The sequence below is a fragment of the Coffea arabica genome, chromosome 4e (assembly GCF_036785885.1).
Source record: "Coffea arabica cultivar ET-39 chromosome 4e, Coffea Arabica ET-39 HiFi, whole genome shotgun sequence".
In the NCBI taxonomy this organism is placed as follows: Eukaryota; Viridiplantae; Streptophyta; class Magnoliopsida; order Gentianales; family Rubiaceae; genus Coffea; species Coffea arabica.
In genome coordinates, this window is record NC_092317.1 from 36,839,754 (window position 1) to 36,853,404 (window position 13,651).

Below are 13,651 nucleotides of genomic sequence, written 5' to 3' on the forward strand. Positions count from 1 at the left end.
GGGAGTAATAAGGAAGTAACACTACATTGTATGAGCAAGGGCTCAAACTTAGACTTTACAAAAGTGGACTAGGCCACCGAGGAACTTTGAGTTCCTCATCAAAGTATATGCATAGCTAATCTACTCAGTTTTGCACTGAGTCTATTCATTGCAACAGGCAAGCTATCAAATGAGCATTTCCTAAACATTGAGCAAAGATCTTTTATATCCTCCAGGTGAGTTGCCAGCCTGAGGTTGCTAGAAGCTTGATACCTTATCATATTTAGGACCCGAGTGCATGGCGTTTGGATCTTGATATACTGCCACCCTTTCTCCTTTAGCTTACAGAGTGCCAGTTTGATGGCCATAAAATTGTCCAGCACTACTGATCCAGTGCTTCTCTCCTTCAGTATCCAAGCTGCACATTTCTGGCGCAAGTTGTTTTCTGCTGTTCATCACAAATATCGTGGACATACAAAAACAGTTTCTGTTTTGGTTGCCTTAATTGCATTTTTGGCACATGCTGTTAATTTTTACACTTAATGAACTGTCATCAAATCTAACTGCAAATCTCAATATCTAAAGGTTAGCAGTTCGTTTTTGTTTAACTACTAGAAGATGGGTATCAACAAGTATAATATACACTGAGGAGAATAACTGATTGACTACTTTGTGACCATAAACAATCAACTTTAGTACAGTTAGCTTGTATGCATCTTTGACTGCCACACCAATGATGGAGATTCATTTCCATTGGTACCAGTGACCTATTTTGTGTTGAGGTCTTCTATGAACCTTGCTTGAGTACAATTCCAGTTTTGTTTTCCTGAATTCAAGAATTTGTAGTTTGTACTCAAAAACCTGTGTCCCGTCAGTGGAGCTTAAGTCCATGGTTTGTTGTTGAAATGGACACCATTGTGGTCTGTGGAGTAATGAAGGGGTCTCTTGATTGCAATTCCCAACATTTCATTTGAGCCATCTTGTGTTCAAATGAAAAACTTGGCTCATTGTGATATGATCTCCTTCAATCCCAAAAGTAATACTAGAGTTTATTTGAGCTTGTAGTCAATCATCAGGCAAAATGTCTGTGCAACTGTGTCTGCTTGCTCCCTAACTCTGATTGACAGGTCACATCAATAAAAACCTTCTTGTATGCCCCTGAGAAAAATTTGTGCTATGATGGGATTTACTGGATAAATAAATGCTGGAAAAAAATTGGGCAGCAGGTCTAGACATCCGATAGTTCATTTTAGATATTCCGGAAAAATATATTGATGTTGCTCAGTAAGTTTGTGTTACTAGTGTTTATTCTCCTGGGATTTCAAGCCAGCAGATAGTTTCCGAAGATTGCTTCTAAGAATGGCGAAGTTCACAAGCTATCGAAAGAGGAATTAAGAAAACTGTCCCAAAAAGCATTTCGTCAAGTATTTTGCACCAACACCTCTCCCCTGGCCTCCCAAGAATATACATACATACATATATATATATATATATATTATGTGTGTGTGTACACTAATAAAATGCACGTGCTTCACATGTGTATGAAATGAATAATGTTGCTTAAATATATGATATTAGACTTAATCAAAATTATTGTCATTGTATGCAAGAAAAATCAAATGTCAAAGAATCTATTGATGTTTAAAGTTGAATTGGTCCTATGTTATAGTTCTTAGAGCAAATCAAAAAAGAAAAGAATTCAGTGTCAAGTGCAAAACCATGGCTCCAGCTTTATAAAGAGATGCAGTTGATTAAGTTGAAAAATATATATTACACCATCAAATTTTAAATTCTACGCAAAAAGATTGAACAAAATTCTACAAACTCTTATATGACTAATAACAAAATTGGTAAAAATAGTGAAGAGTTGTATGGTGTATAAGCTTTATAGACTTTCTTTTTTCATCCATTCTTTAGTTTTTTTGTTTACTTTAGTGTGCAACACATGAAGTGATTTCCTTCTCAAAATTAACAAAAAGGTTGTTTCTTTTTTCTGAGAATACTTAATATAACATTATAAGATAACTTTTTTTTTTTTTTACATTATGAGTTTTTACTTTGTGTCGTAACCGAAAACTGTTGTCTTTGTGTTAAAATATATAACTAAAACAAACTCATGTTACTTACAGATTTCAATATTATTTAGCTATAACTTTTATTGCAATATGAACACAGTTCAATACAATTTATGAAATATAGGTACAAAATCTTAAGAGTTACAACCATGATTCTTATTATCTAAATAAAGTTGTTGAAAAGGACTCAAAAAGATAAAACAATAAGATATCTAATATAACATAAGCCCAACAGTAAACCTTAAATTTATTATTTCATTTTTAATTGTCATATTGAGATAGTTAGCATGAAAGAATTTGTGTTTTAAGAACTCGTTTATTCTTTAATTTTTTATTTCAGTTCCATAAAGACAACACTACTAATTCTTTTTTTGCCTTTTTATACTTATCAACTATTTACTTTAGTATTTTCTCTCTTTTATGGCCAATAATTGTTGAAGATAATGTCTTGGATATATACATTTTCAATCATATTGCATAATTTTTCATATTTTAGTTACCATGACTCTCCATTTTAAAATATTTTTTATTAATTAACGGTTGGTTTAACCCTCACTTTAAAGAAATCCATATTCCTTATACATATTTGACTAGTTTGGCATACACTATACATACTGAAGATTTAAAATTATTGGCTTTACTTATTATAGAAGATATTAATAAAATTGTATTAACTATACAATTAAAAGCATTTATTTAGACTCATAGATATTTTACTTTGACTCTTTAGAAATCCTATTTTTTTTCCATTTACATTTTGAGTATGTATGTTTTTACATTTTCTTTAAATTTTAGTTGGGAAGAAGTTCAAATCCTTTCTACTTTTTATTTTTGTGATACAAAATATGAAAAACGTCTGATAGAAAATTGTTTTTACACAGCTAATTTTATTTGTCCATGTAGCCCTTTTTTCTGAATAGTTTCTTATTGATATTTGTAGTTTTACTAGTTTATTTCCTGTATTTTGTTCAACTATTTGGTCATTATATAATTTATCAAAACTTTTTTGAATAAATTTATTATTTACTACTAAAAGTTATCATATATTATTTTATTACCTTCAAATCACATTCCCAACAATGTACTCAAATATTCACATATTTAATAAAATCACATAATTCTTTCATTAATATATCATTAAAATATCTTACAACTTTTCATTCTTTCATTAATATATTATTAAAATATCTCACAAATTTTAATCAAAGTAGAGATTCTTCCTTTCTATTTTTTCTATATAGTTTTATTACTTTCTTTTATAAAATTTTGCTTCAAAGAGAAATGCCTGACAAAAAAATAACATACTACATCAACCAAAATGCCAAACTAACTAAACTAAAAAAATGGCAAATTGTATTGATTAATCACCCAAAAGATTGATAAAGAAAATCTAACTCGGTTAAATTTGAATAATAGTGAGAGTGTGAGAGAGAGAAGCCAATTTGCAAGTTAAGTCAATTCTGTTACTATTTTCAACCAAGAAAGTCACTTTTGGTTCTTAGAAAATAGAGATTTATTTACCAACTAAAACGAAGTCTTGAGTCATTCCTGCATGTCTTATGGATAAGACTTTTAGCCACTCATTTTCACTTTTTTACTATATATACAAATTATGATCACAAAATTGATAAGCCAACTGAATGTTTAGAGATACTAGTTCTATACTCCAATATTGTGTCCCACGATAAAAATGATGAGAGGTTGACCTTAATATTTGACTAAAATTATGTATCCTCATCTGTAACCAATCAACTTTATGGAGTTTAACGGGTTAATTGTGAGGACCGTAAATTTCCCTTATTTTATTTTCTCTCATGCATTTTCGTCATTATATCCTATTATATTGCTTTTCCCGAGACTTTTATAAGTAAATATAGTTTTTAAATTATTTTTCTAGTATAAGTTAGTTCATGAGATATTAGAAGGGTATATGGGACGTGGGACCCGCTAGTGGCGTTAAGTGCGATAAATTCGACCAATTAAGTTACGTTTTGTGTACCGGGATTAATTTACTAGGTGTTAAGAGATAATTAGAGGTTACTTAGATGGTTTAATCTTGGAGAGACAAAAGGATAAGCTTTAAGCCAAAAGGTGACAAGTGTCACCATTCAATTCACTCTTGGACTTTGACCTTGTTTACTTTACCTTTACTTTATCTTTCTTAAAGACTAAAATTGTCCAAAAATCATCACCATACTCCAACCCCTTGGCCGAGAGCTCTTGGAGAGAAAAGAAAAAGAAAACCTCCAACTAGTTCAAGCTATTTCTTGCTCAAATCTTGTGATCAAACCCTAGAATCTCAAATTCACTCCGTAGAAATCCTTTGTTAGGTGGTAATGACTAAGTTGGTGGAGTGGTTTGGAAAGAGGAGGTGCTAAGTTGCTTGTTTTCTTGAGGTTACAAGGTGAGTTGTTAAGAACTTTTCCCTTTAGCTTTGATAATGTTCAATTGGTGGCTTTGGTGGCTTAATATGATGACATATGGTGTGATTATGGTTTGTTTATGGTTGGAAGTGAAGTTATGATGGATTTTGATTTATTATTGTTATTTTTCTATTTTGTATGATAATAATGGTTTGGTCATGGATTGAGGGCTTATTATAGTGTAATCTGGAGCTAATATATGTTGGATATGATTGGTTGCGGAAAATTTCTGGTTTGGTGCGGAAATTCCAGTTTAGGGTTTCAATTTTCCCTGTTCTGTCCGGTTTTATTTGAGCATGTTAGAGGCTGAATCAGTCTTAGGTTAAAACATCAAAGTTGTAGGAAATGATGTTTTATAGTTGCCTGTAAAATTTCAGCCCAATCCAACCTCCGTAGCCTGTGAAAAGACAGAATTACCCCCTACTTCCCTGTTTCTGTCAAAAATGATAATCAGCCTCTGTAAGTGGTTAGTTTGACCAGGAATATTACTGAATTGATTGTCAATGTCTTCTAAAGAATTATAGCCTTGTATCTTAGATTTCAAATGGCTTTGGAATTACCTGAATCGGAGTTGTGTGTGCTGAGATATGCTTGAATGAATCAGGACTGCTAGTTGAATTGCACAGTGAACTTCGAACTGAAAAATCTGGGGTTTTTTGGGTAAATTTGACCTAGTTAGGGTGAGAACTGGACTAAGTAGTGTTCATCAAAGTTATAGCCCTATGTCTTAGCTTCGAAACGGTATAACTTTCACTTCAATCCAATAAGCGTGGTTTCGGTTATGTCTGATACGCTAAGTAGCGGTGAATCTGCCTTTTTGGTTTCCTAGCTTAAAGCTCATTTCCGGTCATTTTCCTAGCTAAATCTTGTATTTAAATGCTTTGAGCCTATTGAACGGCTGTTGTGATGAATTTATATTGTGTATGACTTTGGGATTGATTGACGAAAATAATGAAGCCATAAGTGGCTGGGAAAATAGGTAAATACAGAGGGCATGCTGCCCAAAATTTTAGGGCTACGCGATTCCTTCAATTGAGTTGATCTTATTAAAAATGAAGGGTTTTGAGGGTCGTTTGTAACCGTAGGACCAACTGTTTTCTTTTTACTCAAAAGTAATATTTTTATTCTTCTGTACTAGTACTTAACTTGGAAAGGCGTACGACATGTAGTCGAGCCTCATTTATGCATTCCATTTACTGGGTTTGTAGATGTGCGAACTATAATTGTTTTATCTTTATTATTTTAGGGTTTATTGGCGATTAAAGCCACTTTGGGTAAAAACTTTTGAAGTATCTGTACTGGAACCGGTGAGTGTATCACTTCCCTCATTTGCTGCTTAACTTGGTTTCTGCCCTTGAAATCTGCGATTTAAATGACTGCACTATCTGTTTATTCTGTTTGAGACGAGGGTGTACTTTATCACACTCGTTCTCTTGTCTGTCCATATGCCTATTTACTGTGTATAATCTGTTAACTGTATCTGAGTCTGTTCGGACGTCGTTTGGAGGCTGGTATCCAACGACCTTTCTGTGGCCACTGAGCTCGACACCTGTGGCTAGTTACTCAAGTCGGGCCGGCAAGGGCCTGGTCGATTAGATAACGAACCACGGTAGTCTGTTCTGGAAATCTTTGGGTATTGAGACTCTTGATTCCGGTATACTCGAGTATTACCATTACTGTTCCTGTTCGGCGTTCGGGCCCGGTAGGGGTATGTTTGGTGGACGAATATTGGTGTAAAGTGGGGTCTACGGATATGTTGGCTCTATTTACGTTGACGGAGAGTCAATGGGTTCGGATCAAGTACTGCAAATGGGAATCTAGCTCCTGAGAGCCACCTGTATCCTTTCCCTTTGAATAATTGTGTCTAATTGCTTTCCTTTATATCTGGTATATGTATCTGATTGGTTAAACGTGAAAAGTCATGATTTTACCCCTATATGTTTGGTACCTCATTGAGCGTAAGATCACCCCTTTCTGTTACCTTTATTTTCCTTACAGGAGACAAACTTGGAAATCACGGTTTTGGAAGAAAAGGGTCAAGCTAGTATACATGTCATGTTGTTAAGCTCCTTTGAAAATGAAGCCCTAATTGTATTTTGTGTAGTATGAATACCTTGGATTGCACTGTATGTTAAGACTCCAATGTAAATATTTGTGTAAATGTTTAACTTTGTCTATTAAATGTATTCTATTGAAACTAATTTTTTTGGTTTGGTAAGCATGTTCTCACCTTAGGAGTTTCCGATTGTTCATTTTTTTTGGGTCCTATCACGCGTACTATATTGGGTTTGTGTGAATCGACTCCGTAGTCCTGACGAGAACCGGGTAGGCGGTCCGCCGAACCCTTTGGTTCGCCTTAGGGGGAGGTGGTGTGAGGACTCATATTTTAATTATTGCAAAATATTCTTAAATTGGTCATTTAAAAGTATTTTTGCATGTGAATTACTCAAGTTTTCCCAAATTTCATGAATTTCTCGAAAATGAGTCTAAACAATTGATTCTTTAAACAATTATTATTATAATGACCAAATTTATTCGAGTTGAATTATTTATGGTGCTTTTGATTGTTATATATACTTGTCGCATTTGCATCTTTGACTTTTAATAAATTTTATTATTGTTGGTTCTTAGATAAGTATGTAAAAATAAATTTAAAGTTGCAAATAAGTTAATTGTGCAAAATATTGGGTTATTTGAATTTTTGCCAAGTTAAGTTAATATTTCTTGACGTAGAGTGTGTTATTGCTTTAATATTAATTCCCTGAATTTCAATAGCTAATTTTAAGTATTATTAATGTTAGGTGTTAACGGGAACCTAGAATTAAGACGAAATCGTTTTAGGTCAAAACTCTTTATAATTACACTTAGGACGTTGAATCTCGATAATTTAATTTTTGCGAGACTAGTATGCTAGTAGAGTATCAAATTTCATTTGGGGTGAAATCTGGGAGTTAGTTTACGAATGAGAGCTTAAGTGGAAGGGCGAACAAGTTGTTAAAAGACCAAATTGGCCCTCCACCATCTCGGATTTACCATGCAACCACCAAAGCCTTATTGGCCAACTCTAAACACAAACATTTTCATCTCTGCCGGATTGCATTTCATTCTCCACCCACACACTCCACTATATCATTTACAATTTATCACAACACATCACTTCTATTATTCCCTGCTGCCGTGAGTTGAGAGTAGAGAGCAAGTGAGGAAGAACCGAGCCTTTTGTTTTCTGTCCTTTCTGTCCGTAAACTAGAGAGGGAAGAGAGAGACTTGCGGTTCATTCTTCCTTCCATCCGTAAGCTAGTGAAGAGGCTGAGGCTAAATTTCCTCCATTCTAGTCGTAAGCTTGAGCAAGGGAAAGAGAGAGCTGACGGACTGCATTTCTGGTCTGGCCGAGAAGAAAGAAAAAGTTGCAGCCGTTAGCCGTGTGAGTTGAGCTCCAAGCTGAGGTAATTTCTGGACCTAGACTAGTTGTTTAGAGGTAGGTGATGTTGTTTATAAGCATGCATGTGATGGTTGTGCAGCTGGATGATGAATTAAGTCACACGAAAATCTGATGGTGCAAGAATTGAAGTTGCCGAGAACTTGAGCTGGAAATTTGCAGTTTTAGTTGGCCAATTTGTGATAATCTGAGCCTAGATGTGTATTTAACTAATTAAAAACAGGATGATCAAGCTTTGCATGAGGTTAATTAACCTTGATTAAGCAAGAAAATTAAAGGAATACAAAATCTGGTTGCATGCATGTTAACCGAGAGAATTTGGATGAATTTCTGGCTAGATGGTGACTTTTGATGACATTCGTACCTGATTTTGGATTCAATCTAATAGATAGCTCGTTATTTGTTGTTGCATGTGAACTTTATGGCCAGAAATTCGGTTGTATGGCTGGAAATTTTTATTGGAAGTTGTTTGACTGCTAAACCAATTTTCCAGCTTAGCCGATGGAGTTATTTTGGGAGTTGTATGGATATTTTGGTATGAAATTTGCTGGAAAGTGTTTGATTCTCACTTGGTTGTGTGTTTAGCTAATTAAACACTGGATGATTAAGCCCTGCATGAGTTGATTTAGCTGTGTGTAAGTCAGAAAATTGAAGGAAAATAAAATCTGCTTACATGCAAGCTAACCAAGTAGGATCGAATAAATTTCTGGTTGGGTGGTATCTTGTGATGTTGTTTGAACTTAATTTTGGATCAACACTGATAAATAGCTAACCATTTTGATCATGCATGAAGCTGATGTGAGTTGTGGATTAAAAAAAAAAAGAGAGAAAAGAAATCTGGAATTTGCGGCCGAGAGAGAGAGAAGGCTGTAACTTTCTTGTTAATTTCGAAAACTCCATGGTAATTGGCTCTAATCCTAAGTAAGACGTCTTATAACATCTTGTTCTAGTTTTCATGGTTATTTTATTGATTTTAACACTTGAAAAGCTGGTGAATTGGAGCATGAACTGAAGCAATTATTGAAGGAAAATATTTTTCCAGCATGGCCGAGAGAAAGGAGTTGAGCACTTGACTAGTTTTCCTTCGAATTTTAGCTAAGATTCTTGTATTGGATGTTTAAGACTAGTTTGTGGCTTACTAATCACCTTTTGCATGTTGAGTTGAAATAAAACTTGAAGAAAATTATGGACAAAGCTCTATAATTAAACTGTTATATTGCTGGATATTGTTCAAGGTTGCTGGCCGATTTGGTTGGGACTTTTGGTGAGTTGATTTGCTGGATTTGTGTATTATTTACTTTAGCTTGGTTTGGACAGATTATAAGCTATACGTTTAGTGTTTCTAGCAAGTAAAAGTTGGAGATCTAATGGACATCTTGGATTGAAATTTGCTGGAATTTTCTTGACGACCAAAACAAGAAAAGAAAATCTGAATTTTAGAATTATTTGGGGGTCAAGTTGGCTGTGGTTTTTCTTCTTGTTTTGGATTGAAATCCTGGTTGAATTGTGATTGAAAGTAATTGTTTGATGTCAAGAGCTAATGATTGATGAAGCTCTTGGCCATTTGAGTAATTTTTGCGAAAGTTTAATTTTTGGTGAATTTATTCAAGTGGTTGGCTGAAACGTATTTGGAAGGTCCATGGGTTGTGATTTGGGTTTGTTTTGATACCTTGGACTTTCTTTATTGAATTTTGTTTGGAACTGAATTTGTTGAGACCTAGGGCTAATGATTGATGAAGCCCTAGTGAAATTGATGTTTGAATTGTGTTTTGGCTATTTTGGCAACCGGAAATACGATGTGCAAATGATTTGAAATCGTGAAATCCGTTTTGGTCTGTTGAATTTGAGTACTTTTAAATCAAGCTTTGTGGAATTATTTTATCTTACTATCAAGTCATAGAGATTGAGAATAGCACGTTAATATTAAAATTTAAATGACAGGACTTTTAAAACCTTGCTAACTAGTTAATTCTTTTCTTTGCTTAAACTAGTTTTATTACTTTTAGGAAATAATCGTATTAACTTCTAAATTTTAAGTTTTTCATAAAAATTATTCCTGGTTAGTTGTTTTGAGGAAAAATTGTTAAAAACATGAGATTTTAATAATTTTTTTTAAAAAAGAAAAGGCTTAGAAAACTTGTTCGGCAAGAAAACTTGTTTGAATTAAATTGATTTTAGTTACCCTCTGGAAAGAAAAGTATCTTTAAAGAGATCATACGAAATATTTTATTTGCCTTAATCAAGCATCTAGGTAATTTGTGATTGTGATTAATCTCAGGTGATTCAGAGGACACCGAGAAGCTCTTTTAATTTCCTGCTTTTGCTCTTGCTTTGCTCCGGATTACGGTGAGGGATTCCAAACTGTTTTGCACAAAATTGCTTCTCGAACTTTTATAACCACTGTTTGTATAATTGCTTATATATATATATATATATATATATATATATATACGTGATGTGACTTGATGAGTGCTTCTTTCATGCCTAAGTGGTCAAATACTTGATGAATCTTGTTCACTTGAATGAAAAGTACTTATTTCTAGGCGAGTGTGTACTTATCGCACTCGACCTAACTGTTGCTGTATCGCTTAACTGTTCAATATTTCATTGTTTATATGTTATTTGCGTATGCTGTAGGCCATGTGTACTTTATCACATTGGTTGAACAAGGCCTTTTCGCCTTCGTTATCACCTATTCGAGCCAGAAGCGGACTCGGTCGGATAGGTTGATAACCCTGGGCACTGTATTTTGGTATACTCGAGTATTACCACTGGAGGGATAAGGTGATGGCCAGTCAACCGAAGGAGTTACCGGTGGGAGTTATAAGGACGGAAAGTGGACCAAGTACTGTATCCTTTTGTGTTTGTTTTTTTTATTAATACTGTTATTGCTCTCCTAGTTGACATTTCTCGGGTAAGACTCCTCATGAGCATTAATCTCTGAGACGAAGAAATCCTTGTAATGTTCTTCTAGTCGGACGAGCCACTGTTTGTTTGACTGAAATTCGTGAAAATATATTTATATGGTCATTCATTCCAAATGTACGTTAGTGATTTTTAAATGATTTATGAGTTGTACTCATAATAAAGTTGCCAACAAAAGTATTACTTCTACATGTGTTTCCAAAGTAACACTTACGCACTGGTTTATAAATACTTGATTTTCCCTTTTGAAACCTCATTGAGCTTTAGCTCACCCCCAAAAACATTTAGTTCTATGCAGGGCTCGAGAAGGATAGTTACTCAAGCACAAGGATTTGGAGTATCGTGGATGATCCTTTATCTGGGTTGTGATTGATTTTCTTTGTGGAATGTAATGGTTATTTTGAAAGATTTGTGAACTTTATGGTATGATGTACTTGTGGTTGAAGTGAATGTAAATCTCATGATATTTTGAGGATTATACTTTTGTAAGAATGATTTGAATTGCGAACATAAGGATTGTACTTAAGTTATTAGTATGAAAATTTAGATGAAGTATTGGACTTGTACTTTGGTATGTTGGACTGGTGGATATATTATACTCCGTTTGAGCTTTTAAGAACCATCGATTATATTCATGCTTGAGTTTTGTAGTGAGTCCCGGCGAGAGCTGGGCAGGCGGCCCGCCAAACCCTTTGGTTCGTCTTAGGGGGAAGTGGGGTCGTCACAGGTGGGGCCGTCACATTAATACCACTTTGTCCCCCCAAACTTTGGACGATTACCCACTTCAGTCCCTAAACTTCAAAATAGGACACTTAAGTCCCTAAACTTATAAGGGAAAATGATCGGTTTCATCCTTCACATTTCACAAAAATTTTCTTTTCGTCCCTCACTTTTAAAATGAAACAATTTCGTCATTGACATTTAAAAACTAAGGTAAAATACATAAAACCCCCCTGTGGTTAAGGAAATTGACACGCAATTTCCTCATTGTTTAAAAACTCCCACATAACCTCCTTGTGCTTTGGACTAATTTGGAAAATGGACGGAAATCATCCAAATTGACGGCGTTTGAGATGCACTCGTGTATTAAGGGAGCTTCAATTTAGTATTTTGCAGTGTTTTGTCATTTTCTTTTTTTTTGTTTATTTTCCTTCTCTATTTCTTCCCTACTCGCAACCAAACTGGTCAATAACACCAAAATGGTCAACGACACTGGTGAACACCAATCATCATCAGTACCGCCACTGATCACCAGTAGCTCCACCATCACCAACAATCACCAGCAACTCTACCACCAATCATCACTGTGAGAACCCTGAAAATATATTCAAATATCATTTCGTATTTCACTTGCATTTTTAATTCATTAGTAATTTTAGCATTACTTTCACTTGGTTGCAGATAAGCATTTAAAAACACTTTTCATGTGTGAACTAATATAATTTTTCTAAGTTATGAAATTTCTTGGTTTGCTTAAACATATTATTACATTTGGATTTGGAATAATTTATCACCTTAACATAAAACGTTAGAACGTTTAATCGCCACTACGCTAGATCAACGTTACTTGAGCTGATTAATCTTACTACCTTAGAATAAATTATTTAAAGTCCAATAATTAATTCTACTTAGTGAATAACGTTAAAAATATAAAGCCGACAAATTTTAGATAAGAATAATACAAAGTATACTAATTACGCGTGGGACGTAAATGTTTCGAGAATAGAAGCCTCGCAAGATTAGTACATCATTAGGAATTTAAATTATGTTTGGAACAATTTTTGGAGTTAAATTGCAATTAGGACTCTAAGTGGTCATTAGTAGGACAACGTGAAATGTCCAAATTACCCTCTACAATATCACACAATTACCATGCAAACCCAAACTAATATCCGGACATCATAATAACCCACCTCCCATTCGGCCAACCCGCAGCTTCACCATTCCTACACTTAATCACTTCCGACACTCAACCACCCTCAAAACCGCAGCACCACTCCACAATTCCATTTCATATCCTCTGCACACTTCCTACCCCAGATAACACTCTACCCTCACTTTGTTATCATCGCCAAAGATAGAGAGGGAGAGGCCGAGCTGCAATATCTTCCATTTCTGTTCGTGAGCTAGAGGAAGGAAAGGGGAGAGCTAGTGGAAGTCGTAGGAGCTGCTGATCATCATCATCTTCGTCAACTTCAGACCAACATCCACCAGCTGCAACCAAAATCTGCTGCGTGCGTGAGAGCCGAGAGGGAGGAAAATTTTTCAAACTTTCTGTCCGAGAACTTAGCTTGCTGTGAGGTGATTTCTGAGCTTCATTTAAACTGATTAGAGATTGATTAAGCTGTGCATTTGACGTTTGAGCAAGGATAAGTTAGAAAATTTTAATGGAATAAAAACTTGGCCACATTCAAGCCACCTGGGATGATCGATCAAACTCTGGAAATTTTTGGGTGAAAGATGTTGTTAATTGAACTCGAGAAACTAAAAAATGTTAACCAGTGGCTAAGCTTATGCATGTTGAACTTGAGCATCTAAATCCACGTATAATCCAAGGAAAATCCGGAAAAACTAAGATCAAAGCTGCTGGAAATCTGGATTATGCGAACTGCCGAGAGTTGATTTTGTAATTTTAATTAACTGGAGTAATCTGAGCATACTGTGGTGACTAACTAACTGAATCTTGGATGATTATTATGATCAGGGCCATGCATGATAATTTATATCATTGGATGATGAACTAAGGAGCTTAGAAAATTCTGTTTTGAATGAATATGATTCTGCCGAGAGAATGGTTTGGAAATGCAACT